Raw genomic sequence first — 27,695 nt, forward strand, 5'->3', positions numbered from 1 at the left:
ACAGTGCTTTGAAATTCTGTTCCCCTGCTACCCTCCCCCACCCAAAAAATGGACTGGAAGTTGGATGGACTGCAGTGTCTTTCTCCACCATCCCATTAAGGTACCCACCGTCAAGTAAACAGCAACAATGAGAAGATATAATGTGTACTGGTAGGGCAGCCCATTCTTTTCAGTTCTAGAAAGCTCTTACAGCCACTTGAATCCGCTCCTTAAGGGTTACTGCTTCATCAAGGACTTCTGGATAATTGTGCCACTTCTGTCACGCTCACATCATCTCCAAGGCGCTGCAACCTCTAAGACTTGCTGGAAACTTGCTGCTCACAATTAGAGTTCCTAAGGCAGCCTCAGGTTCCAGGAGGTGTGCCAAACAACAGGGTTGCAGAAGCAGACACCACAGCCAAAACAGTGAATGCTGGGTGGGTAAGGGGGTTGGTAAAGGAAGAGAAAGAGAAACAAAGCTTCCCAAAGGACTGCAAGCTTACAACAATATCACTCTGTGGTTGCTAAATGTTCAGAGATGCCAACTTAACTGTGCAGCTTTTCAAATGGATGCTTTTTTCTTTTAAATTGTTGTTCTATGAACCAACTGCTCAGCAAGCAAATGCAGAGAACTGGTCAACTGGTCAGTGAAATTACAAGGGCAAGCGGTGCTTCTGCCTCATCCTGATGCCAAGAAATTTACAGTTGTGTATCAAATGCTTTGGGCGTACAAAGTCCCTTAGAGGGTCCCCTGCTTGTCCAGTGCATATGAAAGAGTAAACTCTATAAATCCTCCTCCATCCCAAAACGAAAAACAGGGCATGGGGCGGGGGGCATTTCCCTTATCTAGGACAGTAAACAGGTACAAACAATTAAGGTGGTAAGTGCAACTAACAACCAAAAATAAGCAGAACTGTAGTACAAGTCAGTTTCTATCTAAAACCTATAAATAGATCCAGCCACACCAAACCTGTGGATAAAGTGATAACACTGTGGAGGGAGATGGTAACACAAACTCAAAGGTACAGAGCTGAAATCCTCTCCCAAAACTGAGAGGAGCCAAAAGAAAACCCTACATATGTTTTATTTAAAAATTTCTATTTGATTCTGATTCCAAATGAAAGTGTTTTGTAAAATATTTTCACAGTAGGTGGCATCACTTATCAACTGTAGGAGGGGTGTGGTGGCTTGAAACATTTTCCTTTATTAAATTATCAAATAATCATTTAAATGGTTTTCACACATTCTGTTCTATTTGAGGTACACCTACAAGTATAGCAAGCTTGCCAGAGAAAGGGAAAAATTTTTCTGGTAGTTTCTGACTACCCAGACACTTGTATTTTCTACTTTTCTTTTATAGAGGGGGTACACAAAGCAAATCTGCAAATTTTTGCTCAGGAATACATCATTTGGGTGGAAAAATCATGTTTCTGCAGGTGACAACAAAAGTGTCCTTTTTTTTCAATGGGGGCAATTTGAAACACTTTCTTCACTTAAATGAACCATGAATTAGTTTCACTGATACTGACTAGGAAAAATGAAGACTGGGCTTTAAAATTTAAAAAACAATTGAAGGGGCCTGGGATTTAGCTCAGTGGCATAAGCTTGCCTACTTGGCAAGTGTGAGATCGTGAGTTTGATCCCCTATACCACAAAAAAAAAAAAAAAAAAACCCTGAAAACAAGCACGGTGACGTGTGCAGATGACAGTACTTGTCAACATGTTGCTTTCTTCTTTTATATAATGCAAGAAGTGAAATGATTGTTTTTACCTTGTAAATTCAATGAATTAGAAAACAAGACTTTCTACATTGAAATGAAGAAAGAACCAATATACCCACAGCTACATTATTTAAAACAAAACAAAATAATAACAAAAAACAGGAGTGCTTTTCTTGAGCTTTCAAAAGAGAATTTATTACAAATATGCAATGGAAGAGATATAAGTAAAGCCAAGACATGAATCTTGTAGTCATTTTGGAGAAAGTATAAATTTTGGATAATTCTAGGGTTCTTTGTTCATTAGAAAAATAAGTGAACAGACTATATACAGGCACGATCTATTGAACAATTTTTTTCAAATACAGAGTAGAAAAAAGTTGAGAAATTCTTTTTTTTTTTTTTTTTTTTTTTTTTATTTTTATCGGTACCGGGGATCGAACTCATGACCGCCTGCTTGCAAGGCAGGTGCCTATGCCGCTGAGCTAAATCCCCAGCCCCAAGTTGAGAAATTCTTGGAAAAAGAAGGTAAAATAACAACAGAAGTTATAAGGGATAGAAATTTTCTTTTCATTCTGGTGCAAAAAAAAAAAAAAAAAATTGGTGGGCCCAACTACAATATGGTCTATGGGAATATCAAAGAATGTGGCACATCAGAACCTAGAATCCTAGAAATGTAGGGTGAGAGGAACAGACGGTCTGCCAAAGACTTCAGGGTTATCTCCTATGGCAGGGCCACATCTATTTCCCAGGTGATCCTTCAACTGAGGGTGAAAAGAACTCTGTGCCTGAGAAAAGAGTGGCATGGTCAAAAGGGGAACTGGCACTGGGCCCATTTCAAAACCACCACTTGACAGGATTTCTGGAGCTAGTCCAGTCTGTTCCCAGGTCACTACTATAGAAGAATATGTGTCTAGAAAGCTAACTCTGAAAAGGCTGGGTGGCTGAGCAAACTGAGATAATTTTTATATTATCTACAATATGAAGATAAAAGATGTGCCACTGTTTATTAACAGTATTCAATAAGTCAAATTCTTTTATAGTAAATCATAGCACAGCAAGGAGGGCACAGAGGTTTCATGCCAAATGCTATTGACTGGAGGTGGCTGAATATTGAGGGAAAGATTCATAGACCGTAGTTAGGCTTGCTGAGAGAGAGTACTGTGATCAATTAGTAATGTCTGGTATGAGAATCAGTATAAGGGAGAGGCAGTAACAGATAATCTACCGTCTGCTAGCTATCACTCCAGCAGACTCCATAAATGCTGCTCCAGATCATCACTGTAAGCAAACTAAAGCTAAAATAAATGAATAAGTCATCTCTATGGGAGGAGCCTTATTCACATCCCTAGACTTCAAACAGTAATTTCAAAACAAAAAATGGTTTCTAATTCGCAACAAGAGAAAAGGTCTGTGATTCAAATCCTACAAACTTGTGAGGAACAACCCAAGCTTTCACATTGCACAGCTTATCCAAGACTGATAAAAAGGTCGGAGGACAAGGTTCTATAGATCACTCTCTGCTTCCTGGGGTTGTCATGCAGGACAAGAATGAGAATGAAGACCTCTATTTTGAGGATGCCTAGATGGAAGGTACGCAAGAACACTTTGAAAATTCAAGGAAGTAGGTGAGAAAGAGAATTTAAGACCTTGGTAACATCCACACCACTTTTACTCCAAATGAAACTTCATAATATGACAGCAAAGTACATTATTACTCACTGGGGAGGCTGAGGTGTTAAGGCTGCTACCAGTCCTGGCTTCTGTCCAACCTTTACTGAGGTCTGGTGGTACAAACTCCCTTCTACACTGTTCAGTAGGGACATTTCATGCATGCCAGAGATGGAAAGAGGCCCTGCCTGCAGTGTCCTGTCACTGAAGGAGTTTTCATTTGTATAACAAGTTTGGTATAAATATTCAAGAAGGTTTGGGGCATTAAAAAACAAAGAATCTTTGTGGACAACCAGAGTATTTGCCCAACACTCGCCAGGGACAAATATCTGAAGTTATCATTGTTGTGCGATAAAAGGACAACCATTTCTTAATATTCCAAATTCAAATTGACCAATTTGTACATTTAGCCTTTGCAACGGAGACTACTTGACAAAATGGATAAGCAAAGATTATTAAAAGATGGCCCTTCCAGAACATGTTCCATCTTCCCACTTGCAAAAGATCTGACACTGGCTGGGGATTTAGCTCAGGGGTATAATTGCCTGCTTGGCAATCACGAGGTCATGAGTTCAATCCCTGGCACAAAAAAAAAAGGAAAAAAGAAAAAAAGATCTGCCACTAATAATATGAGGCAGGATAGCAGTTACTCTGCAAAATCTTAGAGGTTCAAGGCATACCGCCTATGAAAAGTTTTGCCTCTCCAAGGACGTCCTCAAGAATGCTCTTCACGGGCTGGGGATTTAGCTCAGCAGAGTAAGTGCCTGCCTGGCAAGCATAAGGCTGTGAGTTGGAGTCTCAGTACCAACAGGGTGGGGGGGATGCTCTTCACTTCTGTTCCGAGGATGGCTTGCTGGGTAGCTGCAGAGAACTGCTGAGAGCGGAGAAGCTGAAGACATTTTCCTCCCCAGTTATGCATAGAACGAGAGCCACCATTAACATTACTCCCCCGAGAAGGTTCAGAGAGTCGCCATTAGGCCAGCTGAGGCTAAGAAGACTAAAGATGGAAGTGCCGTATGGAAAATTTCAGGCAGTAATCATAACCAGGAGCCAGTGGCCCAGAGATATAAACACCCTGAAAACCAATTGATACTAATGAAGGCGCAGCTTCAAGGCAGACCAGGGCAGAGGGAGGAGTGAAAATTTTAAGCACTTAACAAGTAAGTGGGCACATTTCATGCTGGGTACTGATCTTTGCCAAGACCCAGTCTTCCCATGGCCACCTCACATCTAATACTTTGTCCCTTGACTTCTTAAGGACCAAAAAGTAAAGTGGGATAATATCCCACTCGAATGCCTGCTTTTAATGGACAATGTGACAGCTATAATTTCCATGTGTTCATTCCAGTGAAGGCTTCCATTTATTCTGATGGGGAAAAAAAAAAATCTTAGAAAAGAAACTGCAGACCAACCTCCCGGGGGATTTCGATGGTTAGCACGGATGTTTAGGGTAAGAACTAGTAGATGCGTAACCCACCATGGTTGAGGTTACTGAAAATTTATCATTATAATAATGTTTCCCCTAAATCATCTACACAATAGAAAGTGGGGAATATGTGAATCTTTAACAGGCACTGATTAAGAATCCTCTTGAAAAATCAACGAACTGGTTTTTTTTGTTTTTTTGTTTTTTCCTTTTTTTGCATTGGTGAGGACTGAAACAAGGGCTTTGCGCCTGTTAGACAAGAGCTGCAACTGATTCCCCAACCCCCAGAAAATCTTTTTGCAAGTCAAACAACATAGCTGTAATTCAATCATTACTGAATCTTCCTGTGCTAGTGTAAAGCAATCTATGACATTTCTCACACGCCTTATCCAGGCAGCAAGCTTCCTGAAGGCAGGGAGTTCGTCATACTCAAGGCAGGTACTCAATTGCTGAGTAATATGCATTCACACATTATTGCTCCTCTCTTTTAGAAAAACTATCTACATAGAAAGTATTTAAAACAGGATACACCTGGACTAGAGGTAGAATATGTACTGGGGGGGGAGGGGTGTCAAAGAAATACATGCATCCATTGGCCATGCAGGGCGCTGTACACTTGTAACCCCAGCACTCACCAGGTGGGATAGGAGGATCACTGCCATAAATATAAGGCCAGTCTGGGTTATATGTGAATTCAAGGCCAGACTGAACTACAGAGTGAGATCCTGACTCAACACACATACACACACATACACCCACACCCATACACACACACATAAGTCCATTTACACAAGGAAAATGTGTCAGTCAGTGGGGGCCTATGGCACTAGGATCCAAGAATCAACTGTAGAATACAGTCATCTCCAAAGCTTTAGGGAACCATCTCAGAACAGGAGCCAACTTTTACTAGCACCAGGGCACAGGCTCAGTGAGAAACATCCTGCAAGTCTAAGTTTTACAGAACAGTGAGATAGGTGCTATCTCCTTAATCTGATAAGGAAGGATAAAGTATTACAAGGACTGCAGTGATTGCTTCTGTATCTTCTCCCATGTAGAAACATTTGTTATTGGAGGTAGCCTCTCCAAGCCCTCGTGGCGGGACAAGTTCCTTGCAGCACACTTCACTGTGCTCTCCATCCATTTTTAGAATAAATCTTTGGGCCACCCTGCCTCATCATGTCTAGACACACAGCTTGTACATTCTAGAGCTATACTGTCTCACAGATACACACTGAACACCATAAATTCATGTCATATATATCATTTTATAATTTTTACCAGCTAGATTTAAGAAGAAAAGCTGACATTTAAAATATTAAGTAATTAAATGTGTCAAAAATATTTTAAATTCAACATGCAAAAAATGTATAAGTGATTAACAAGATAATTTACATTCTTTGTTCTAATAAGACTTCAAGTTCCAGCGTACACTATGTATGGTACTTTTTTTTGCGGAGGGGTCTTTTTGAGGCAGGGTCTTGCTATGCAGTTCAAGCTGGCCTTGAGTTCACTTTGTATCCCATGCTGGTCTCAGACATGCAATGATTGTCCTGCCTCAGCCTCCCAAGTGCTAACATTACAGGTGTGCACCACTATGCCCAGCTTTTAAGGTGCATATCAAGGGTTCTGCTGGCACATCTGCAAAAAGTGCCCACAGCTCAGGCCCACAAGCACAGCAAAATTCTAGTCTAAGAGTTTGCTCTGTACAGCAAGGGAAGTGATGCCTATATACTAATGCCTTATGCTGTCTATTATTATGACTTCACATAACTGGTTTGGGACTGCTGAAATATGGAACCAAGTAACGGTGGTAGAAAAGGAGTATTAGGAAAAGGAAGTAGAGATTTTTTTCCACTGCTTTCTGTGCACATGGCATGTATGTATATATATATATATATATATATATGCAAGCTATGAGCCTATACACATGCACATGGGCAGATGTACAAAAACATATGGATCTATGTACCTATAAATTCTTCAGATGATTTTCATCCTGTCACCTGTCAAGATGACAGAAAGGAAGACTTCAATCAAAGAGAAGGAGGCAGTACAGCATTGTTCTCCCCCAAGAAAAAAACAATTTAACTACAGTCTAGTTTGTGTGTCTGGAGGGGGTGTGTGGGGGAAGAGCAGGTGGCTTCTTGCCAGGAATTTATATCACTTTAGAAAACTGAGGAATTAAGAGATTTTCAATTATTTCAATCACACATTTAAAGACTAAATTTCAAAAATAAATATAAAGGTCTTACATACCACAGGCACTCAACATTTGCAAAATTACTAAGCCAATTATTAACTCTCTTAAGAGCACAAAACACCTTCCAGGTATCTATAGATCAGGACGGAGTATGCAGTGGTGATTAAGTAAACAGGGCTTTTGCAGACAGATAAGCTAGAGTTTAGAGCCTAGGTCAGTTATCTTCCACCTGTGTGAGCCAGTCATTTAATCTGAACAAATGTCAGTCTCCTCATTAAGTAAGCACGAATAATAGCTATTTTACAAGGCCTCTATGAAAATGAGATATACAAAGTGCTTAGCCTGGTACCTGAACACTACTGTCTGGTGTCCAATGAGTAAGCATAAACATATATACATACCTCCCAGGAATAATGCCCGTGCATGTGTGCATCTATACGTGTGTGTGCATTCATGTGTACGCACATTTATGGTGAAAAACAGGATTCGAGGAGAGTAGCCAGGAGACAGACTCATGAGTTTTCCTGAAGGAGTACAAGTGTGTGTGTGTGTGTGTGTGTGCGCATAGTGAAAAGCAGGATTCAAGTGGAGTAGCCAGGAGACAGACTCAGGAGTTTTCCTGAGGAGTACAAGTGTTGGTCCTGGTCCTAACAGCAGTGTAACCTGGGGCACCATCTGCTCCACAGTAACCAAACTGAAAAGATGACAATAATGGCATCCAACTCGAACTGCTGTTAAAACTCTGGGAGCATCAAGCATGGCAAGTGAATGGCACAAGCTGAACCGTCAGTTGTCGCTCAATGACTGTTGATTACTGTCATCACTGCAGGAATGAACCACTCATCTGGACTGTAGTGGCTTCCTGTCCAAGGTGCTCCTAATGCGATGCACTCCTGAGTGGTTCCTCCACAAGGAGGGGCCTGAGGAAAGTGGGCTAAAAGGTTTTACAATCTAAATATCAGCGTAGATCTTAAAGAGTCTACACTTCAAAAAGCACTTTTTTTTTTTACCCTTTTCTCAGTTGCTTTCTTCCTTGCTCAGAAGCCTCTAAAAGGAACCACAGTGACTTCAACTGAGAAATACTTTTCTAACACCTATTGCAGTGGCATCTTGGTTCACAAACTTAATTCTTTCCACTAATCTGGTCACAAACTTAATGGGATGAGAACCAAATCAAACTTCTCCATGAAGTCAACATTGAACTTAACCACTAAATCTGAGAAGCATGGAAACAATTAAGTTCATGTACTGAGGTACCACTATACATGCAATGACTCATTCAAGGGATGAATATTTCTTGCCTTCAGAGAGTTTATGCTCAAGTGGTACTTTATCTACATGTTTAATTATTTTCCTGAAGTAAAAATTTCATACTGGGATTATTTGTTTGCTTAGGGGCTTGAACTGAACTAAGTCTCATCTTCAGTATATAATAAAAATTTAAGTTTTTGCACTACTATATGAAGTGATTTCCTCTTGTCTCCATAAGCTTGAAAACCAAAAACTTACATATTTTCAATAAACACAATATTGTGTATAGCACTACAGCCATACACAATGTATTTCTACAAGCTCTGTACATATCTTTGCATGCCATGATACTTTTGAAATTATGTAAAAGGAAAAACAGCCCTCAAAGGGTATGCGTTTAAGTTTAAATTGCTTTAAGACAATCTGATATGTCAATAGCAAGACTGCCTTTGCTTAATGCATAAACAATTATGAGATGCTAAAGTCTATTACAATTTCCAAAGTTGGGCAAAAATTTAATATCCTGGTTGTCACTGCCACCAAAATGAGTGAGTCCTATGTGTACTTTGCCATGGCGATACTAAAAAAATTATTTCTGCCAAAATATTAAAAAAAGGCTGCCTTCTACCAGAGAACATGGTGGGGCAAGGATGGAAATCAGTTGGCAGAACTGTAGGTCAAGAGGTAGAGAAGTGGGGAGCTTAAAGGAAGGGCAAGACTTTCATGCTCTAAGAAAGTTGGACGCAGCCAATCACTGTCTTTTAATACTCCTCGGTTTGCTGAGAAGTGGCCTGCAGCAGAGTCAAACAGCTTGAACTATTTTTAGGCCCATGACCCTCCAAAAACACAGCGCTAAATTCAGTCCTCAGTTACACCCACTCAACTCCCACTGGCTTTAGCTAGAGCCACAGGGAGAATCTGCTCACGACACAGAAGGGTTTATTTATGCTCTCCGCATTCTTTGGTTCAAAGGAAATGATAGCAAAGTGGCCAAAGGCTATCAAAAGGCACATGGTTGGTTTCCTGGCTCAAGAAGGGTGGCAGCCAAGAGCTTCCATACTGAGGAAAACCATGTGCAAAGTGTGACACTCTTGCACAGCTGATGAAAAATTTGTGTCCTGTGGCTACTCCAGGCAACGGGTAAAAAAGAAGTTCCTTTTGAAAATGGGAGTCAGTAATATCTCAGAATTGGTTAAAGCTATAATCACATCTACAAAGGCTCATATTTGAAGAATCTTAACATTTGAGCTGAATTAAATTTGTAACTCCAAATACTATAAGGTATCACATAAAATCCGCTTCTGCTGAATGTCACACAAATGTGACCATGAACTACAGTACAGTGAGGAGAAAAACATCATGTATAAATAATAGGTCCAAAGTCTGACTTGGGGGTTAGTGGAGAGCGTTTGGCATCTCAAATTACTTTAACAGGGGGGCCTGTGACATCCTATGGAAAGGACACTTGGGTCTCCCACCACCCTCTCTAATCCGTCTTTCTTAAAGGAACACTCAGCAAGATAATGGATGCTTTAAATGTTACATCTTCTGTCGTGCATTATTGTGGTGCCGAAACTCTTCACATCAAACAGTCATCAGGACTATTACAAAGTGAGCTTATAAGAGAGGGGCTGAAAAGGAGCTGTGTGAAAAGAAGTGGAAAATTAAAGCTGAAGCAGTCGAAGAAAGGGCTTAATTTACTGGCATGTACAGTATGCAAATGAGATTACTCTCAGCTTAACTGCATCATTTATGTCCATAATAACGGCATCATCATTACAGGGCTCAAATTAAATTACACCATAATTAGCATATCAAAGTGATTGGTTAAAGTTTAAAACAAATACCCAATTTTGTTAATGAACAGCTGTAATTGTCATGTACACTTCAGTGAAAACTCTCTAAACAAATATATGTTTTAGAAGAGAGGAAGGATTTTTTTAAGCAGACAGGTCTGTAGCAGGGGTAAATCACCTAAAAAAGAATGACATGGACTATTCTATTAATGTTAATGTATGCTGATCATTTTCAGGTAATAAAACATTCTATCAAAACACGGCTTCGCTTACATTTAGACACCTTCCCTGCTCCTGAAGTGACAAACCATGAGAAACCTGTTTCCACTTGCAGTAATGATAACGATGTAGGGATGACCTGCCTTCAACAAGCAAAGGACATGTTCAATAACATGCTATTACTAAGCCCTCATTCTTATTTAAAAGATATTCGTGTTCTAAAAGCACCAAGTCAAAGCTGATCTCTCCCGGCTCCAGCCAAAAGAGAGAACAGTGACTGACAGAGCCAGGAAAACTCACTGAATTTATGGGGTAGACCAGAACACTCCTGTGTTGATGCCCTGATAACATATCACACAGCCTGGAACTCAATTTCTCCTCCTTGAACCATAGCTGCACAGCAGTTTCAAAAGCGCAGTTGCACTAGAGAAGTTCTTACTCTTCAATCATTAAAATAAATCAGGAGATATGACTAGCTATTCTGTTAATGTTAACTATAGTCAAGATGCACACAAATTTTGTATGTGTAAAACACTAATAACAGACATTAATAATAAGCTTGTTTTCAGCCTTTTTATTATACTCAGTTAATATCAGAAGAGTTCCTATACAAAACGGTTTGTCAATGATCTTGAGACTGACATGCAGAAGTGCTCCCCGTCTGGTTCCCCCAATTTCTTAGCTGCACCCAGTATGTCCTCTGATGCATCTGTGAGGGTAACCACCACTGTGATACACAGCAAAGCAAGCCAAAATATATTTTGCCCCCAAAAAAGCACTTTCAAATATACTTAACAAGCAAATTGAATGTCTTATTAAAATCGTATTATCTAAACAGTGTTCAAAAATTTAAAGAAAGTAGCTTTTCATTTTATTCATCGAGGAATCCATTAAAGCTTAGGCTCTGAAGTAGTATGTAAATTATGTGCCTTTCAAGGTAGAGCTAGGGCAAATTCACTCCATCAACTAATGATGAACCTCATTATGTGCAGGGAGGATTCATAATGAGGAAAGAGCCACCCGCCATTCCATGTTCTAACATAAATCCCTGTAAAATTTGAATATCTCCCCGTCTAATTAAAGGCTACTAATTCCAATCGCCCCCTTTCTGGCCCCAAAGTAAAAATAAACCTCTTTAAAAGCACAGACTACAGTTATATTTCTAAAGCAGTCCATGATTCTGTTTGGACTCCAAACCTTCCACTCAGATATGTTTTACCACAAGCATAATTAGCAGCCTTCTAAGATACAAACTTTGGGACTGTTCAAGTTCATTTTGGTTAAATACCTTGGATTTCTATTTTTCAAAGAGCTTCACCTTGACAGGGGTACAGTGTGTGCACAGAGATGGTCTGCAGCCAAGAAACCAATAGGAACATGTGAACGTAGTAATAATATAAAATAAAATTCTTAGCACTCAAGTTCTTTGCTAAAGCTGCGATATGCAAAAAAAGCCAAGCACTGTGGCATGATCCTGAGATTGTATTTGAAAAAGGATGGGTTTGAGTCTGCTTGGGAATGACATACTTGATCCTGGAACAAAATGCTTTTAATGTGGTTTGAACTAATGAATGAGTACAGACCAGCATTTCACAAGCCAAAGAATTAGTCCCTCTTCTAATCACCAACTGATTTTTTTTTAAAGCTAAAAACTAGAATGCAAACACAACGTTGCCAAATATATTTATTATGATTAATAGCCTGTAATATCCCTCACCAAGGCTTAATTTGTTCTCGTTTTCAATTATGAATCTACACTACTCTATTCCAATCCCCTTTTTAGGTGGGGATGAATTTCTTGTGGTCTTTACTCTTTCTATTGTATTGTCACCAGCAAGGCACAATTAGTTAAAAACAGCAAACCTCCACCTTGGCTCCAACAGAGCACCCGATTACATAAAATTAGAGAACAAAATAATTGAGAAATAAGTGAAGGTGTCCAGGGAATTAAAGCAATTAGACTAAAGGAAAAAGAAAAAGTAATAAGCCATGCATCCAAACACACCTTTACATTAAAATGTACGAGAAAAAGCAAAAAGAAAAATTCCTAGGTTTTTATTTAACGTTGACAAACTCCAACGAGAATCTAACTAGGGAATCTTATCTCCTGTCACAAATTCAAGCAGCCCCAAATGTCTGATTGCCAGCCTGGTAATGAAATGTACACATCTGTGTTAACATCAGTGTAGAATATCAGGACCTAATGAGTCCATTCTACTAAAGATGCTGCCGCTTCTTTAAGTTGCATAAAAATAAACTCTACTACATAAAAGCTGCCACAGTGCGTGCGCTCTTCATCCCTCGGCTCCAAGCATGATCTCGCCACTTCCCTCCCCCCCTTTTAGGCCAGCCACTCATGCATTAGGGAGACATCCCTCCCAAAATAACTTGGCCCTCCCCCGAAGCACAGAGTTGAGCAACCTACCTTTGTTCTGCAGTTGCAGATAATAACAGGCAAGCCTCAAGACCATGAGGATTTGGAAAAGATCAGGAGAGTTGAAGAAAGAAAAAAAAGCAGGGTGGGGAAAAGAAAAAGAAATACCCCAAGTAGAGAAGAACTGGAAGAAACAACAGGAAAGCCTGCTAATGACACTGCTGTGGCTGCCACAGATCGGGGTGTTTTCTGCAGTGTTTATACCAGTGAGTACACACCTCTGCTCATCTCATCCACAACTGGTGGTATTTTTTTTCCAATCCATGCATGACAATTAAAAGCAACTGCACCTCTCTGTTTGGGAGGGGGACCACAAAAGACGTCCGCAATATTTCTTCCCAATGTCTATTTCACTGATGAGCATTAGTTTGAGTGACAAAGGTCCCAGGCTAAATCAACATTCTTACCTTAATGTTCCTAGTAAAAGGCTCCAGGAAACATAACTCATGAGACATGAATGCAAAGATACGTCTCAAGAAATTAATCCAGAGCCCTCTGCTTAAGTGAGAAAAGAGGGAAAAAGGAAAAGAGAAAGAAAAGGCAGTGGCTTACATTTCCAAACAAACGCAGCTCAACTCAGGCAGCGATGGCATAAAAACAGGTTTGCATATACAGAGCTCAGTGGCAGAAGCAAGAGTTCTGTAGGATTTATTTGACACTTATTTTCCGGGAAGCCTTTTGTGGAGTTGTACCGTTTGTTTCTTATTGTCTGAGACAGTTAGGAGCTTTGTCCCAGAGGGGGCCTCCCAACCCGGGGCTTGGCGGCCTCTGAGAGGGAGGTAACCATATTAGGATGTGTATGGTAAAGTAAACAATAACATAGTTGCGATGAAATGGAATTTTTTTTTTTCAGCTAATGGTGTTGGGGTCAATCCTGCCTTTTTAGCCGTTCCTATTAATTTTGTTTTCTAGTACAAACAGGCTCTTCATCTCTTATTATTTTAAGTGTTAGATGTTTTCAAATATCTGCCTATAAATTTACTGAGAATGTCTGCAATGTAAGAAAAATCTTTTAACATCCAAATAAAGATCTTGCCAGTTTAATCATTAAAGGGATGTGAATTTTCAAACCTTTGCAGAGAGCCAAGCCTTCTCTATTCACCCCCTCCATCTTTTCCTGAAGGTTAAAATTAGTTGGTCATTTTAAAGTACCTTCTAAATAAATCAGAATTTTAAAGAACGAGACCATTACCTTGTGTCACTGAGTGAAGACTCTTAACTGTTCATATGCCTGAAAATTTATTACCTGAAATCTCCAGGATGATTATTTTTATGTGATAAAGCTCATTCCTACCTCCTATAGCCAACCCTCCATCCCCTACAAGGGGGAAAAAAAGCACAAAAAAAAATCATGCTTGAGAAATTAGCTAATAAAAATATCAAGAAGGAGTTCCAAAGACTGTTACATATTTAAGAAAAGTTCTGCAGATCTAAAAACAACAATAAAAAGTAAGGCTCCTTTCCTGCCACCCTCAATATGATATTCTCATTCTCTGAGTCTTTCTCTGTCTCTCTCTCTCTCTGTCTTCCCCCAGCCCCCCACCCCGCCCGTACTCTATACGGCCAGTGAAACATCCCAGCAAAGGTCAGGGCCAGCCGATGAGAAGGACAGCAAGTGTTGAGGGGGACCAGAGAGAGAACAGATCCGGAAGGAGAGAAGCAGCGGACAGCCAGCCAGTCCAACACTGAGCAGGCTTCCCTATAGGCTTCCTCTAGGTAAGAACAAGCGTTGCTGTGTAAAGCAGTTTACCGGAGAGATCTGCCCAAACCAAATGAGGGTGTTCAAACAGTATCCAGTCCTTGGCATAGAGGACCGGAGGACTGAACCATAATGCTGCCCACAAGAGCCCCAGAAAAGCAAGTCCCCATACCAGGCCCAGAGGCAAAACATGTTAGGCGCAAAAGGACACAGGCAAGCAAATAAGTGATAGAAATCATTAAAAATGAAGCCGGGCTTCATTTCAATGAACAAATGAAATACACATGGGCCTGGTAAAACTTCCCGAGCCCAGAGAGTTCTTCCTCAGCCTGGATCCTCGGGGCTGGCCTCTAAACTGCCTCAGCTCTTATCAGATCCATATCATACAGAAACCTAAACCGTCTGCAACTCATGTTTTATTAAAACATGTTTAGCATTCTTCTTAAAGATAGGTTTTAACCCCAAATACCCATGAAATTAAATCTCCTATGCCACTTATCTGCACGGCTGGGCAAAAACTAAAGTTGAGCTAAACAGAGATAGCAAAATCAATAAATCACACCAAACAGTAGCAGTTCAAAAGTTCAAAGATATGATGACCAGTTCAGTGCGTCTTAGCACTCACCAATAATAACTCGTCTCCGTCACTCTTCATAGTATAGACAATTTCATGGCATCATTTTCATTAGCCTGTCTCATGGAAAATTGCTAGCTATTTATGTATACGCTAAAATAAATTAGCCATTTCATTGAGCAGTGTGATTCTTATAAAATACATTAACACAATACTCGATTTTCCAGTTGGAGTAAATAAATAAATCAATACATTGAATACTGGGTGATTCTTTTATTGTGGTGCTACAGCTCTCAGCATAAGTGTTTTTATTGGGTTTATTTGTTTCAATAAAAATTGAAATGGGCCAGTGATCTCAGTGCTAGCATCTTTAAAAAATAAAATCTATCCAATATTTGGAAAAGTACTGTGCAGAACATTCAAACTTATAATTTTATTCAGAAATTATTCTCATTATGTATTATTCTGCAATCTAACTGATGGGAGGTTTCACAAAGGGAAAGGGGGAATCCGGCCAGGGTCTGATTCCTCTGGCGTTTCTCTGTTCAGGACCCACCATGGGGGAGACGCTTTTGAGAGACAGCAGTGCTTCACTGAGCTGTGACCTTTTGCCTGGAATGCACTTCTCCCCTGCGCAGGAGAAAAGACAGTGGGACAAGTGCCAGATGGCCTGCTCTGTCACACCTTAAGGAATGTCATTGATGGTGGCACAGAGAAGGCCATTTACTCCACCCTCTGGGGGATAGACTGGGGTATCATGACTGCAAAGAAGGAGAGAGGTGCGCCGGTGCTGTAAATAAAATCATGTACAAGGCCTGCCTGCCAGCAGCTCAGGAGAGGACAGCTACACATCCACAGGCAGAAGATTTTCCTCAACTCAGCAGCACAATGAAAAGCAAAGGGAGATACGGCTGTAGCTATCAGTACAATCTATGCTCCCCTTCCTTCCTTTGATGCCGACAGCCTGGTTTTTCTTTGGGGAAATGCTCATTCCCCACTCTCAGTCCAGGTTCTCACAGGAGGAGGACACATCTCCCATCTCAAGGGTGGAGTCATTAGACAAAACTGACCAATCCGTTCTTTCTGCTCTGCTGGCCTCACTGATTGGCTGATGGATGGACATGGCCCAAGCCAGACACAGGATACTCAGCTACCAGTATTCTGCACAAACCACTGTGAGTGAGGAAGACTGTCCTGCTGGCCCACTGAAGCTTCACAAGCATTGATGGGGGCTGCCTCCACAGAGCAAGAAGGCTGAACAGAGGCCAGAACACAGTAGCACAGAACAGAACACAAGTGCCCAGCGGATTTCTAACAATGCTTACAGAGGACGGACGGTCTTCCTCCTCCTAGACTGGTCAGCTACATGGGCTAACTAAATTCCCTTATTTGCTTGACCAGATGGAGCTGGCTTTAGGTCATCTGCAACCACAAGGAGCAAAATAGGAACTCAAAACAGTTCTCTATATGTAGCTCTCTAACTCTATGATATATGTTAGTTAGCCTTTATGGGAACACAAAGCAATCAAATACACTTCTAGTGATACTATTCCATACCTGTAGAAATTTACATGTCCTGTGAGACCTGTTTATTGGCTATATTCTCTTGTCTGCTAATAAGCCTGGATCTACAGTGAGAAAGAACTCAGATGATCCCAAAGCAAACTCAACTAGAGGACTAAAAATATCCAACATGAGGTCTAATGCAGACTTAGGAAACTTCCTGTCTAGGTCCGCAGGGGCTGTGTCCAGGTCAAGCCAGTCAGCTCACACAACAGCCTCTGGCCTGCTGACCTCGCCTGTGGAGGGAGATGACACCGGGCCTTTCAACTTGATATGGAGTGGCACGTGGGTACAAAGACAGACTGGAAGGCCCTTTTGTCTTATGGCCACTGATCACAAAAACCAGTGACAAGGTCTGCAAGGACAAAGGGCAGGGTAGGTCACTGAAAACTGGCCAGCACACACAAACTTGCTGGCCCACAATACTTCTGAATTCTTTTTTTTTTTTTTTCAGAGCTTCCACAGATGCTGGGAAGCCAAGAGAAGCCAGACAGAATGGTCTAACTTAACTGTGGGGGGAAAAGTCATGAGATAAGGGGTGGGGTCACTTGGGGGAGACAGCTTGGCAGCAAGCTATAAACAGTCACACTGACAGTGGGAGCCTTAGCACAGCACGACTCAACTTTTACACGCTCCTCACTGTGCTCCTCTCAGCACAGTGCAACAGTGAGTACCTACCACCCTCCTGCCTCACTCAGGAGACAAAAGCACAGACAGGGATGTACGTCACTGAGGGCCACACAGCTGCAAGGAATAGCGACAGGGTCCGAATCCTGGCTAAGTCCGCCTCCTCTCATATTGCGAGTCTATATGTGTATGTATATGTGTGCATACTGTACAAAGCAATCTACAGGTGGTATAGAACACAAATAAACATGTGCGTGTATTATAGAAAATCAATGAATAATAAACACATCTACACATGAATATTGGCACACGTGTGTATGTATATATATATATATATATATATATACTCAAAATCAATTGTGATACACAAACTGCATAAAGACATACACGGAGACACATACCAGTGAAGCTCATGTACAAATTTCTACCAAAAAAAACATTCTTACCATACCAAACTCCCAACCCTCTAGGAAAACTATAAACTTACTCTAGGAGACATAAAAATATTCTAAACAGAACAATCTATTAATCTCAGTATGAAATCTCGTCTCTTGAACATGCTACAACCATGCTTACTCCATGGTACTGAGGAAAGGAAAGTGACACATTCAGAAACCATCCTTTGTTTTACTCACTTGTTGGTTCATTAGTGCTAAAAAAAAAAAAACTATCCTTTACTAAATACTGCACTGAGGACAATCTGTTGTGCAATTTTTACAGTATCTTCCCCCATTTCACAGACATGGCAAACTGAGATTTCACTTAAATAATTTAATTAAGGGGATATTGTGAGTAACTGACAGCACACAGAACACTCAACTCTATCCCTGACCTCCCCATTCTGTGCTCCAGAATCAACAATTCTTAGTGATTCTTACTTGTGTGGCTATTAATTGTCATATGTCATTAATTTTTAAACACCTGATACCTAACATCAAACTCAAGCCCAGAGGGAGATATAAGCAGTAAAAACACAATAATATATATTTGCAAAATTCACCATATGGTAATAAACCGAACAGACTTTGGTCCAGGATGATAAAGTAACAGCAGAATGTGGGGCAGTCTATTCAAACGGACCAAAAAGGAAAGAGTCCTTAAAGTAAGCACCATTCAAGTGGGAGGGGTGGGTGGGGTCTGGCCTGAGGCCTGGCTGTCAGCCTGGACTCCAGCCCTGTCAGCCCTACCAGGCAGAGGAGGCCTTGATTTCCTCGCCCTGGGCAAGAATGGATCCCAGCCCAATTCTGTCAGCTTTTCTTGGGACCAGAAACCATAGCAACATAAACAATAACAAAAACAATAATAATGGATGCTGCCAATTACTCTTTTTTTAATATGCAAGGGATGTCACTAGTTATCTTACATGCATTTTCTCAGTCTTTACATTAACTCTATAAGGTTCATAATTTCATCAGGCCCACTTTATAAAAGAGACCAGGGCTCAAAGAAATTAAATTACCTGTTCTTGAGACCACACAATGGTCCAGTGGTGAAGTCCAGAACTGAACCCAGCTCTGGCTGCAGCATCTGACCCTGGAACTACATGTTGATGTCTAACTCCTGCCAAGAAGGACGGTTAGTACCAGTCCCTCCTGCCCAGAGGGTTGCCCTGGCTACCACTCCCACCTGGAGTATGACACCACTGCAAGCCATCCAGATTTAGATAACTGGCTCTGTTGAATAGGAAGAGGCTGAGAAAACAAGGCAGGAAGGTGGCAGACAGGGAAGTTTAAAAGCACAGCAGCCCGAATTCCCAGCCTCGTCACATGGTGTCACCTGGACTCCCTAGTCCACCCTGTGAATACTCCCTTGCCTCTGACCAGAGCCATGGAACTGAAGATGCGTCATCTCTGAAGTCAATCACAGATGCTAACCCTACTAGGGTACCAATATGATAGCCCAAATACACACTGCCTGAAATGTGAATAAACTGCTTTAAAATTCTGGCTAAGGAGGGAGGGGGTCATCACCCACAGGGTTTCCCTGGTTAGACTAAGAGACAAGGGACTAGAAAATGTTTCACTGTGTGAGCTGTTCTGTGACTGGAAGATATTTAGCAGCATTCCTAGATGCTGGTAGCTCCTATCAATTGTGACCTCCAAAATGTCCCCAAGCATTGCCAACTCTCCTCTCCTGGAGGAAGCCATTCCTGGTTGAGGAACATCGACCAACAGGATTTCCTGTGACGATGGCAATATTCCACACTTATAGTTTCCTCAGAGCGGCCAGGGGCCAGGTGAGGCTGCTCAACATTTGAAATACGGTGGGAGTAATCGAGGAGCCCAATTCTTAATTGCACTTAATTTTAATTAATTTAAAAAGCTACACATGCCAAGCGGCTGCCATATCTTGGACTATGTGGTTTTAGAGGTGTCGCAAAATCTCCATATTCATGAGAATCACATCTTCAGCAGATGGGTATTTGGCCTCCAGTTTGAGATTCTTTATATTAATTGAAAATTGTACTTTCTTCTCAATGGATATTCATCAATTCTCCAAGATTTAAAGTATTACCGGCTGTAACTTCCTAAAAATTCTATTCTTCCGCTGCACTGTTTGTACTAAATTTTGGTTAAAAATATTTTTTGTAAACACAGTTTTGACAAGACTGCAGATGCATATAGTTGTGTAACTCAAATGAAAGATTTATGCTGGAGGAATAGAAGGGAGTGCACTCTTCTAAGAAGCTAGTTGCAACATCTTTTTGTTTTTTTTTAATTTTACTACTGGAAAAAAAATCGTATATGCTGCTATTGCTGGGACTCACTGCTTGTCAACTGTGTCTCTTGAGCCATCAGGTCTCTGCAAAAAGAATCCAGTTCTAAGGATTCAAGTAACTCACACTCCTTGCCAACAAGAGCAGGGACACAACGAAAGTGTCCCAAGCAGGAACATGTCTCTAGTCTGTACCTCCCTTGAAAATGCATGCATTTACTCAAGGTGTAATGAATTTTTCCGATCAGGAAGAAAGGTTAGTGTTGATGTAACAAAGCGACTGTAAAATCAGCACAGGATGTTATAAATACACCCTGGCTGTCAGGCTGTTTCTTTGGCAAATACAGAACCCTGTGCTGGTGGTGAAACACCCACAACTGAGGGCCTGAGCAAGGAACGGGGCAGTATACAAAGTATTTCTTGGACAAACAACTAGGATCTTGAGATGAAATCCTAGTGGAGAACAAAATTCTCACTGACTCTTGACACCTTAACGGTGAGGTGGGAATCCAAAAGCATAGCCATCCTAAATCACTGTATAACTAATAATTACTTATTATCTTTCTGTCCTTTGCCAGGTTCAGTCTGGACTCTATGCTGACCTTAGCAGATCAAGTATGAAGTGCTCTCCCCTATGAACATACTACTGGATGCCTGTTCAACAGCCAGTCCCCAAATCTCTGTCGCCCCTCTCTCCCACCTCCAACCTTCCCCAAGTTAAAAAAAGTAAGATATGCCCCTTTTCCAGATTCTTAGCTCTAGCTTGAAGACATAAAGGCAAAATGCCTGAAAAGATTTTTCCTCCTTGGTAAAAAAAAAAAAGGACATAAAGAGAACCTTTCTCTCTCACTACACTTATCTCTACCTATTTTGTGCTATTAAATGCCATAATAAACTAAGGTGATGCCTGGTGCTTTTGCAGCCATCTTGTGGCCATAAGGGAAACATTAAAAGAATCACAGACATGCCCACTCTGCAATTAAACATTACTGATGTGCCAAACAAGTCTTCAGACTGCCTACCTTCAAACGAGGCAAGGAAATACAAAATATTCTTAAGTTTTCATCCACTGTTACTCAGGTTTTCTATTAGTATGGTGTACTATGAACACAAGCTAATTGAAACATCCTAAATCTCAGGAATGACAAGAGAAAAATCACTTCCTGGAGGGAACTAGAGTAATAAAAGTGTAATTAACCAATTCTCTCCTAGATAGTTCAGTAACAACTTACCACTGCAGAAAACAATACTTAGTTTTCAGAGTATCCTCAAGGAAAAAGATCAGTCCCTTATCCCCACATGCCAGCTCCAGGCAAGACTTTTGCCTTTCTGGTGCAATAACAAGCCACACCCACTCCACCAGCAACCCCACCTCTAGGTGCTGTGATTGTCTCAGCAAACAGAAACAGAGAAAAGGGACACAAAAGGTTCCAAGGCAACAGCCATCACAGGAAACCTAGTCACAAAGTAGGTTACACATGCAGCTCCAACTACAAAGCAGGTCACTGCTGGGCGAGGGATTAATGTGTCTTGTCCTAACATGCAGAGATGCTGGCCCAGCGCATGGGGCGATGCAGTCACCTGAGCTGGGCCTGGTGCTCAGATGCTGCAGAAGGAGAGAGACCCATGCCTTCCACTTGTCTAGCATGAACACAAGTGCTCAAGGGATGGGGTCAGCCACAGCCAGCGGTAGGAACAGGCAGCTATGTCTGTGCAGGGTGCAGCCTGACAGTGTCTGTCATTCCCCACATGTATACACAGAGAGGGAAAAGGAAGGTGGTAAAAGGAAGTATAAGTGAGGAACAAATACCTTCTTAGAAACTCTGCAGTGCAGGTTAGGGTAGCTCCATGTACACAGAGTGCAGAGTTAAGCACCACACGACATGCAAACCATCTGCTAGCCCCCTCTGTAATTTCTTGCTGCCTGATACTGGAAGACCAGGATGACCTCTATTTTTCTCAGATTTCCATTCACAACATTTAAATAGAAGAAACATATATAACCTTATAGGGTTGTGGTAAGAATTAAATTATGATGCCCAAGCTCTTCTATGGTATATAGTAAGTGCTCAGTAATTTATACCTGTTACAGAAGTGGGGGTGAGAAGCCACTTCACTCTTCCCATAAGTAGGCAGAAGCCATGTTGGGTCTGAGAGGAGTACAAGAGCCACATTGCCCTTGCTGTGAATCATGAAAACCATGGGGGGTCCAGGAGACAGACAAGCCAGTTTGCCCTTCCTATGAGCTGACCATCATGAGTGTTGAGAATCAAGAACATACTTCTGTCTCCTTGAAAGCAACAGGCTGACTCGGAGGATAAGCTAAGCTGATAGCAACTAAGGTACAAGAATACTAAATGCTTGTATTGTTTGATTGACTTTTCAGGCCCAAGGCCAGTGGTGTGAGCATCTATCAGGAGGATAATAGTATTCAATATAGCAAATATGGGGGGGTTCCTTCTGTCTTGTTTTTGAAATCCAATATTGTTGTTTTGTTCCAATTTATTGTTTTATTTTATTCAATGTTCTGTTTTGATTGGTTTTACTCTGTTTTGTTTTATTTGATTTTACTATGCCTGATGGTATGGACAACTATTTTGAAGATAACAAGATATAATATGGTAGCCATTATTGACTTCCTTTTATCCTAATTTGAAGTTCTGTACCTCTTTCACTGTTTTGTTTTGATTGGATTTACTATTTTATTTTGTTAAGTTTTATTCTGTTTAAAATAAAAAATAATTTGTACCTGTTATCATATCATCACCATCATCCATATTTAATGATAATAAATTTCAGTATGCATCAGGTACTGAGTATTATTTGTTTTTCTTTCTCTCTTCTTTCAGTATGGAACTCAAAAATTTAATTCTCTTGTGACATATTTTTTGTAATTTTTTGTGTTACTGAGCTCATCCCACTAAAATGCTACTAGGTTTGGTGTGCTATAGACATAAAGATAAAGAAAGCTTCAATGAACATATGTTCACATAATGCATATGCCAAATTAAAAAGAGAGAAAAGTATTTGTTCATTTAAATATATAATTAAATACAAAGAGATAAAGTATTAACATTTATATTTTCTGCATTATATTTGTAAGGATACTCTGCCAGTTTCTAAATTTTTCTGACTATTAAGACATAACCGTAATTCAGAAAACATTCTTGGTTATTGTTCCATTGTTTGCTATTAATAAACATTTCAACAATTTGAAGGAAGACTTTGCTATAGATGAAAAACATAGGATCCAAATTCTGTTCTTCAGAATTGCTTTTCTAGAGGTAAACAGTTTATTGTCAAAAACATAAATGACAATAGATTTCTAAGAAATTTTAAAATTTTCTAAACATCCAGCGAATGTAACTTCTATCACCTTAATAAGTTACTGCGTATTGTTTTCCTTCTTAAGTCCTATTCTTACTAGCAGTGAAGTCCCCTTTCTAACTTCAACCTTGTCTGTGTCTTCTCAGAATACGTCAGGGGACATCTTTACACTCCGCACAACATGACCAAATCTACAGATAGGATGGGCACACAAAAATGAATAACCTATTAAGAGTATGGATAACCAGGCTGGCCACATTCATGGAGGTTTTGTGGACTGGCAATTGCTAAAAAGTGTTTCCTTTTTGGTTGGTTGGCCTCTGAGAGCCCTGTGAATGCCAGGACTTATGATAAGCAATGACATACTTAACTGTTACATATTAATGTTCATGATAATGCAATCTTTCATTTGGGTGATTTAAAAGTCCCTCTAGTCTAACTTACAGTTAGATATACACTGAATGCTTCATCAATCATAACCATTTTTATTCTCAATCTTGTGCAAAACTATGAGAGAAGGTGAATTTCAACTACACACTAAAGAGGGCTTTACTATTAGTACTGAAAAATGTCTCACTTGTCATTTATACACTGGATTCCAACAGCTCCTGCCTAAACAGCCCGTTCACCTTCATCTTTCACTACAGCTGGTCTGATCCATGGGTAAAAGCAAATCCACATTCATACCTCCTCCACAGGGTCAAACCGGCCATATCTCATACCATGAAGAAAGCGTTTCTCAGTTATGAAGCGGACAAAATGCCTAGCACCTCAGCATGTGACACACTTGGGAGCAAGCAGCATGAGGTGGTCACAGCAACATGGCCTGTGTATGCAAGGTGACAGAAAATCAGCGAGCCCACTGTTGGCCCTGCCATGAGTTAGTAATTACATCTTCTCCTAATAAAGGCACTTGAAAGAAGCCACCCTCTCTTCCCATTCTTTTAAGAACTTGTTAAGAATTTCAATGCTCAAATCTTTCCGCAATCAACCTTGAGCCTTCGCATGGAGAAACAAATCAGTGTGGGCAGCAGTCACACCAGCCAACATTTGACATAGTCCTGTCCTGCCTGTGATGCAATTATCCTTACATTAGGAACACAAAACATTTTTAGGTAAGGAAACAATAGTCTCTTGCCCATCTTGTATTGTTCTCGTAGAAATAAATGCAACTATGGACACATAAAAATCAGTTCCCAAAATAATTTGCTTTCGGAGGGGAGATTAAACTACTCCCCTAAAATTAATTTTTAATAAAATTAGCATACACTCAATATTTATATCTTAGTTTTAACATCTTTTCTCACTTACATCTTCTTAAATTCTTCAATGTTAACAATCTCCTTTTAGCCTAATAAATTTATGGTGCGTTTTTTTTTTTTCCATAAGTCATTTACCCATTGAGTTTTCAAGGCGAGGAAACACTGAATTATTGGAATTCAGTGTGAAGATGGTTCCAGGGGAAGGTTCTCTGTTTATTAGCAGAAGAAATGCATTCACCTAATTTGACTTGTAAGTCTGATAAAAATCTCCCTGGAAAAAAAAAAAAAAAAAACTGATTCTATTATGATGAACAATCCTTTGAGGTGAAAAATGAGAAATATACATATTGAGTTTTATTATATATTAATTCTAACAGCATCTGAAGCAAAACTTAAGTCATTTTTTAGATGTTGGGAATGACAAACTTCCCTGTGAACTACATGCAAGAAATAATTAAAGTAAATGAACATGAAATTAAACAGCGCCCCCATAAAGTAGGATATAAAAGTAAAGATTATTAGGAAAAAAAGATTGTCTTCCTGCTCTATATTAATCTCATGAATCGTGCATTTATTCTATTTCTCTTTTATTATTTGATGATGGGTTTTTAGGGCCTGCGTTTTATTAGGACTTGCTGGAGAAAGGCCTTCATTTGTGAGCGAAGCTGCAGGTCTTGGTATGTTAGCACAGGATGGGTGCTTATCTCCAATTTTGGCCCAGAAGTGTTTCAGATTCCAGATCTTTTGGATGTCTTCCTGTTCAGGACAATGATATATCTTGGGGATGGAACCCAAATATAAATATGAAATTCACTCCTGTTTCCTACACATCTTATCAACATGGCATGAAGGTAATTTTACACAGTATTTTGGGTGTCCCTGTATTTTGACTGTGACCTGCATCTGTCTGGGTGTGGAATTTTCTGTCTGTGGTGTCATGTTGGTGCTCCAGGGGTTTCAGATTCTTCAGCATTTCAGGTTTGCAGATTCAGTATGCCTGGCCTATTCACTGTCCCCGTGACTTGCACACCACATGAAGCCACATGAGGTAAACACAGGCCCATCAAGCACACTGTGATCTGGAAGGTTTCCTCACATCATCAATAACAGAGTCAAGATCTTGGTCAGAAAAGAGGTCTCGGACTACAAAGGCTAGGACTTTCAAAGAGCAAACTTAACACCTCTGCCTGGTGAACTCTTACTGTTCACATACAGCTGGTGCACAGCAGACATCTGTTGAACTGGGGGCACAACTAGAACTGATCCTCACTTCAATTTCCTTTGGGAACCTTATCCCCGCCCCACCCTTGCATGCAGGGCGCATGAAATCCCTTGCCTGCTCCCTGCCATGAGCCAGATGTGTGGGACCAACCTGCCTGACTGAGCCATCGAAGAAGACTGACAAGGGTAAAAAACAGACCGCCAAGACGCAACTTGAGCTGCATAGCAGTGACAAGCAGATCAAGATGTACAGCTGCCGGCTTGCTGGGAACCATCTTGCTCCTATCCATCCCCAACTCCTCCTCCACTGGGGGTTCGCAGCCCCTCCTCTACCAAGCCTTTTCCTTCAAGTTGGTTGGATGTCACCTGTACTTGTAGTTGAAGAACTCAGGGAATGCAATGTGGAGCTGCTGGCTTCTTCCTGCTTCACACCAAACAAACTGGATCCCTGCTGCCTACAGCTCATGAGATGAGCACTGTGTGCCTTTTCAGGGTGAATTTCAGATGCAACAAGAAAATGTGCCGGCGGCCATTTATGGAAGCCCAATGGCCAAATCTACAGATTAGGAATCTTGTTTCTGGTTCTTTGCAGCAGTTTTAGACACACTAAAAAAAACCACATGACGAGTAAAAAGAGTCAGAAGATGAGAGGAAAAAGATTCTGAAAATGTGGCCAGATGAAGAAATTGAGCCATGTGAGTATTTACTGAAGGAGTATGGATTCCCTCCCACTACCTCCAGTACTGGGGATTGAACCCAGAGCCTTCCCACTGAGCTACAACCCCAAGGTTTTGTTTTTGTTTGTTTGCTCATTTTAAAGCAGGATCTGACTGGCTCACATTAAATTGCCCAGGTTGGATTTTAATTTGTGATCCTCTTGCCTCAGCCTCCTGGAGTGCCGAGATTATAGGTATGCACAACCGTGCCTGCCTCAGGACTGGGCTCTTATCTGATTTTGCAGGGGCTGTGGCAAATCACTAAGACTCAGTACATCTCAGCCTTCTTGGTTGAAAAAACATGGACTTCAGAACTAGGCCATGTGTACAAATGCCCACCCTTCCACTGACCAGATATGTGACCCAAGGAAGTGACATAATCTTTCTGGACCTCAGTTTTCTCATCTGTAAAATGAGAATATCAGTCATATTTACAACTTGTCCATGAGTTAGGCCTTCAACAAAATGGTAACTGCTCTGCTTGTGCTTTATAACATCCACAGAGCACCTAAGCACCAGGGAGTGCACTCTGGGGCACAGGAAAATAAATTAATAGGTTTTTAGCTTCAGGCAAGACTTTGTGGCTTTCAAATCTAAAAGGAACACACTAAAATACAGAGTAGACTAGAACAAAGGTTATAATGAAATACAAACACACACTTGTGGGGGCCCAGACAAAGGAGTGAGTCACACAGGCTGGGTGAGATTGAAAAGGCTTCACAGAGTCTCTTCCAGAGCCAACCCTTGAAGGATGAGTAGGACGTTAATGGGACAGGAGGAAAAAAAAAAAGAGGAGGATTGGCATCCAAAACTGAAGGAAGCAACAACATGAACTGTAAAAGTTCAAGGGCAGGGCACAGAAAGGAAGAAGCCGTGGTCTGAAGTGAGCTCTCTGAGGACCTGAGTCCCACCGTGACGCCCAAAGGGGCCAGGGCCACAGGCAGCACCCATCTGCTTTATGGAAGCTGGGGCCAGACTAGCAGAAAGGGAGGCTGGGGCTAGGAAGAAGAGCTTTGAAAGCTGTGAGTGGAGACAAATGTCCCTCCTGCAGTCAGAAGGCAAGGGAGAGAGGGACCGAGGCAGGAGAAGGGCCCCTGAGGCTAAATAAATAGGGCTTGGCAACTGAAGGGCAGGGATGAAAAGGAAGCTCTGATTAGGGCTGTTGATCTAAGAACTCACTTTCTTCAAACTGCAATCTTTCTGTGCCCAAACTATCCCTGCTAAGAGCTACAAAGTGGGACTTTGGCCAGAGAAAAAACCCTGACCATACCCCTAAGACATGCTGCCCCAGTGGATT

The 27,695-nt window shown here is 40.9% G+C and overlaps 1 protein-coding gene and 1 long non-coding RNA gene across 9 annotated transcripts in view; one reads left to right on the plus strand and one right to left on the minus strand.

Annotated features, from left to right (window-relative positions):
* Positions 1 to 27,695, minus strand: part of Foxp1 (forkhead box P1) — a 562,135-nt gene that overhangs the window by 254,287 nt on the left and 280,153 nt on the right. The window lies entirely within an intron of this gene.
* Positions 12,671 to 22,532, plus strand: LOC134478579 (uncharacterized). Of its 3 annotated transcripts, none has more exons than XR_010051336.1 (3): positions 12,671 to 12,900; positions 14,230 to 14,410; positions 20,451 to 22,532. It is a non-coding gene; the product is annotated as an uncharacterized LOC134478579 (long non-coding RNA). The 3 variants fall into 3 exon arrangements; XR_010051335.1 differs by lacking the exon at positions 20,451 to 22,532 and adding an exon at positions 15,517 to 17,457; XR_010051334.1 differs by lacking the exon at positions 20,451 to 22,532 and having other exon boundaries at positions 14,230 to 17,457.

Source organism: Cavia porcellus, unplaced genomic scaffold, assembly GCF_034190915.1.
Source record: "Cavia porcellus strain 051 isolate PalLab524CR breed Dunkin Hartley unplaced genomic scaffold, mCavPor4.1 scaffold_13, whole genome shotgun sequence".
Classification (NCBI taxonomy): Eukaryota; Metazoa; Chordata; class Mammalia; order Rodentia; family Caviidae; genus Cavia; species Cavia porcellus.